The sequence below is a fragment of the Nelusetta ayraudi genome, unplaced genomic scaffold, assembly GCF_046127955.1.
Source record: "Nelusetta ayraudi isolate G7.1 ecotype Tasmania unplaced genomic scaffold, CSIRO-AGI_Nayr_v1 ptg000021l, whole genome shotgun sequence".
NCBI lineage: Eukaryota > Metazoa > Chordata > Actinopteri > Tetraodontiformes > Monacanthidae > Nelusetta > Nelusetta ayraudi.
The window spans coordinates 5142501-5147536 of NW_027466071.1; the positions used below are offsets into that span (position 1 = coordinate 5142501).

Genomic DNA, 5036 nt, shown 5'->3' on the forward strand with positions numbered 1-5036 from the left:
CCTGGGGATCGCTCCTACAGCCGACTGCTCAGCAGCTGGAGACCCTCCACACCAGGTGGCCTCTGAACAACGGACCTCCGGCAGCGTGCAGCCGACCAGCGGCTAGGAGTGGCCTCTCAGCGGCTACGAGTGGCCTCTCAGCGACATCCGGAGACGGATCTAACATCAATCAATCAATCAAATTTTATTTATATAGCACCTTTCATACAAAGGCTTGCAACACAAGGTGCTTAACAGAAATTAAAATCAAATATTAGTGAAGATAAAAGAAAAATAGAGCAAATACCATCCACCCATGTCCTCCCAAGTCACATACAGGTTACCCCCCCCCCCCCCCCACACACACACGCACATACAAACACACACAAAACATCCCAGAAAACAGTTTAAAAATAAATAAGTAAATACATAAAAAATGTCAGTCAATCAGCACAATAAAAATTGAAATGGCAAGGCACTGAGAGACCTGTAGTAGGAAACAGCCACCCACTGGGATCATCCATACTGAGAGGGTCCCTAGAACGATGAGACCCCTCCCAGTGTGGAGACAAGGAAACAAGGAAACACTGGAGCTAAAAACAATACAGGAAAAGGAAGTTAAAAGAATAATAATAGTAACAATAATGAAAATAAATAAAAAATAAAATAAATAATATAAACTAAACTAAATTAAAAAACTATAAGATTGTAAAAAGTAAAAAGATATACAGGAAATAAGATAGTAAAGATAAAAATAAGATAAAATATTCAATAATCCTCAAAGCTTTAAAGCTAAAAAGCAAGACAAGTAAAATACAAATTAAATAAATCACTTAAAAAGCCAAACTAAAAAGGTGAATCTTAAGCCTCCCCTTAAAAACATCAACAGTCTCTGCAGTCCTGATTCCCTCTGGCAGGCTGTTCCAAAGTTTCGGACCGTAGTGGCTGAACGCAGCCTCTCCATGGGTTCTGGTCCGAACACTTGGAACAATTAATAGGCCGGTTCCAGAGGACCTCAAGATCCGCGAGGGCTGATAAGATAAAAGCATATCTGATAAATAAGATGGTCCAAGACCGTTAAGACACTTGAAAACTAATAAAAGCACTTTAAAGTCGATCCTGAATCGCACAGGGAGCCAATGCAGTGATTTTAAAACTGGAGTAATGTGATCCCGCCCCCTGGTCCTAGTAAGCACACGAGCGGCTGAGTTCTGAAGTACCTGTAAGTTACAGATAGTTTTTTTTCGGTAGACCAGAGAGCAGGGCATTGCAGTAGTCTATCCGACAAGAAATAAAAGCATGCATCAGCACCTCTGTGTCTGCCTGGGAGAGAAACGGGCGGACTTTAGCTATGTTCTTAAGATGATAAAAACCCGTCCTTGTGACGTTTTTAATATGCGCAATAAAACTAAGCTCAGAGTCAAAAATGACGCCCAGGTTCTTTACAGATTGTGTTGGTTTAAAATGATGAAGTTTTGGTAAAAGTTTCTCTCTCTTGCCTTCAGGACCAAGAACTAAAACCTCTGTTTTGTCCTGGTTGAGCTGTAGGAAGTTCGCTGCCATCCATGACTTAATATCTAAAATACATTTTAAAAGGGTATCAATAGGCCCTGTGTCATCAGGAGACACAGCAATGTAAAGCTGTGTATCATCAGCATAAGAGTGGAAGGTGACGCTGTGTCTCCTGATGACATCCCCAAGGGGAAGCATGTAAAGATTAAAAAGTACTGGACCTAAAATTGACCCTTGGGGAACCCCACACTTAATTTTATGTTTTCCGGAGGAACACGCATCCAAATTTACGAAGAAATAGCGATCTGTGAGATAAGAACAAAACCAGTTAAGAACAGCACCAGAGAGGCCCACCAGGTTTCTGAGTCTGTTTAATAAAATGCGGTGATCTACTGTATCGAAGGCAGCGCTTAGATCCAGTAGCACCAGGACTGTGAGTTTATTTGAGTCCGCATTACACCTGATATCATTTAAAATCTGTCTCGGTGCTGTGGTTCATCCTAAATCCAGACTGATATTTCTCTAAGATGTTGTTTGTACTTAAAAAATAATTTAATTGGTTAAAAGCAATTTTTTCTAAAATCTTACTTAAAAATGGCAAGTTGGATACAGGTCTGTAATTGTCAAGAATAGTTTGGTCTAAATTGCTCTTCTTCAGAAGGGGCCTCACCACTGCCGTTTTAAAGGCAGCAGGGAAGACACCCGTCTGAAGAGAGCAATTTACGATGTATAAAATCTGTTCCTCAAAGAATCCATAAAATGTCTTTAAAAGTGATGTGGGAATTGGATCTAAAAGGCAGGTTGTTGGGTTTACCTGGGAGAAAACTCGACCAAGTGTCCTTGCATCAACCAGGGCAAAACTCTCCAGTGTTTCCTTGGATAAAAATGACAGTCCAGATGTATTAAAAGATACATTCTGATGCGCTAAAAGACTGGACCTGATGCCATCGATTTTACCTCTGAAGTGGCCTGCAAAGTTCTCGCAGAGAGCGTCAGACGGCATCTCTGGGGATTTTTTAAGATTATTATTAGTTAAAAGGTTGAAGGTGGAGAAAAGATACTTTGAATTATTTTTGTTTTCTATGATAAGTTTTGAAAAATGGGAGATTCTTGCCTGTTTGATTGTATTATTGTGACATTTTAGTTGTTCACGAAGAACTTCATAATGAACGGTGAGTTTGCTTTTTCTCCACCTTCTCTCTGCACTCCTGCATTGTCTTTTTGATTTTAAAATCTCTGGTTTATGTCTCCAGGGGGATAAAAGCTGCTTTGGTTTAACAGTTTTTGTTAAAAGTGGAGCCACAGAGTCTAATGTGGATTTAAGTTTGCTATTAAAATTTTCAACAATAAAATCACAGGGTGCAGGTAAAACTTCAGCAGGAGTGCATTTTAAAACCTCAATAAAATTTGCAGCCACCTCAGAGGTAAGGCAGCGTTTCCTCACTGTTCTCACCGGGGCTTCCTGTTGGTTAAAACTGGCGATGTTAAAATACACACAATAATGGTCGGACACGGCCAGATCAACAACAGAGGACACACCAGTGGACAAGCCATAGGTTATGACTAGGTCCAGGGTGTGTCCCCTGTTGTGAGTAGGCCGTGTGACGTGCTGGTTAAAATTCATGCAGTTTAAAAGGTGTAAAAACTCTCTTGACAGTGGGTCAGAGTTGTTGTCGATGTGCAAGTTAAAATCGCCAGTTATTAAAATTCTATCATAAGTTGTCAGTGTGATTGATAAAAGGTCGGAGAGCTCACTGATAAAAGCAGTTGAGTAATGCGGGGGTCTGTATACATTAATGCAAATAATTGGTGGACTGCTAAAAACAAAAGCATGGTACTCAAATGATGAGTAACTGTTAAAAGAAACTTCCTTTGACATTAAATTGTTTTTAAAAATTGATGCAGTTCCACCTCCTCTCTTACATCCCCTGATAGAAAATAAAAAGCTAAAATTTGGTGGCAAACCTGCCGGGGGACTACAGATGGAAACTAGTCTATGGCTAATGACAAATTTTACAAGCATTGACATGAGTTGTCCATTAATATGTACTGTCCCGTTTAAATAAATAAATAATTAAAATACTTCTCCACTTTTTTGTTTATTGAAATTCAGATCTTCCGGTTCACCTCCTGTCGGGGCAGAGTGCCCAGTACACTAAGGCCCAGAAAGATTTTGCCATTACACTCCATCTGCATGGGCCAAAGGCCTATCAGTACGTGAGAGCAACGCTTCATATTCACCTCCCACATCTCAGTTCATTGTTAAGGTATTCTTCATGATGTCTAACTGATCACTCAGATTTTTGCTATTCTTAGTATGTCCAGTGTCCACAACACTTTGGTAAGAGGGTTAATGGTGAGGTGGTTGATTAGGCAAATGGTTCAAGGGCTTTTTTTTTTCCCCGTTTAATCACGGTGGTTGAGCTCTCTTGACGCCAGACATGGCCTCAATAAGATGACGTTAGACATGTTAGGAAGACGTCGTCAGAAAGATGAGGTCAAGTTTGAATGCGTTGCCCTGATGTTGGATGCCATGGCCATAAAAAAAAAAAAACACGTTCAATATGATCCCCAGACACTAACATTGTCTGGATTTGTGGACATGGGGGATCGGTTGAATGAGGATGACATTTCCTCTAAGGCTCTTGTCTTTATGGTGGTTGGGCTCAAAGGTTATTGGAAGGCTCCAATTGCCTATTATTTGACCAAGACCATACCGCCTGAAACCCAAAAAGTCTTGGAGGAGCATGCGCTGGGACTCTAAAACGTTTTTTTCGGCTAAGGTGGGGAAGCAAATTGTTAAGAGTTACCACCGCCGGTGTTTCGGTTCAACTCGCCACTATGTTAACTGGCTACTTTTGTTTACTCGCATCTGTAGTTGTCCTAGCTACAGCAGATGTTAAAACCAGGAAGTGATTTCGCTTGGTGCCCTCGCCACTGCCTGTTAGTAAATTATTTCTTCAAAGTAGCATATTTTATCACCAGAAATGTCACGCGACGTAGTCGTGCTTGGAACGTTGTGTAGACTCATTCCAATAGCGTCAGTACCAGGTACCCATGTTTGTTCTGATAATAAAAATATTAATAATAAACAATATGTGTGTTCCATTTAATGGCAAGCCGATCACCAAACGACAGTAATAATAAACTTCACACGCGTAAGAAAAGCAAAAAACACACGGACGGTAATAATAATAACAATAATAAGTCCAAACAAACAAAGTCGAGGACCCAACAAACGCGGGGCTCGAAACCGCGTCGCAATGAAGAAAACTAATGAATCCAGCATTTTAGTCACTACTCCATCGACTGCCACGTTCGAACTGCAATGCAGCAGCAGTGATTAAGAAGAGTCCAGGACGACGTCACTAGTCATAGCAGGCAGCAGTCATCTGATTAACTTGATACCCTGTGCTATGTTGCTTTCTGGGGGAATTCACAACTTAACATCGCCCATTTAACCCTCTGAACAGAGCGGACGCTCTGAGGCGTCGCGTCGACCCCAAACACCAGTAAAAAAAAAGCATTGTATACTTCGCCGTAGG

The 5036-nt window shown here is 41.0% G+C and overlaps 1 pseudogene; it reads left to right on the forward strand.

Moving 5' to 3' along the window:
• Window positions 1-272, forward strand: part of LOC142889174 (uncharacterized) — a 2558-nt pseudogene extending 2286 nt beyond the window's left edge.
• The last annotated feature ends 4764 nt before the right edge of the window (window positions 273-5036 follow it).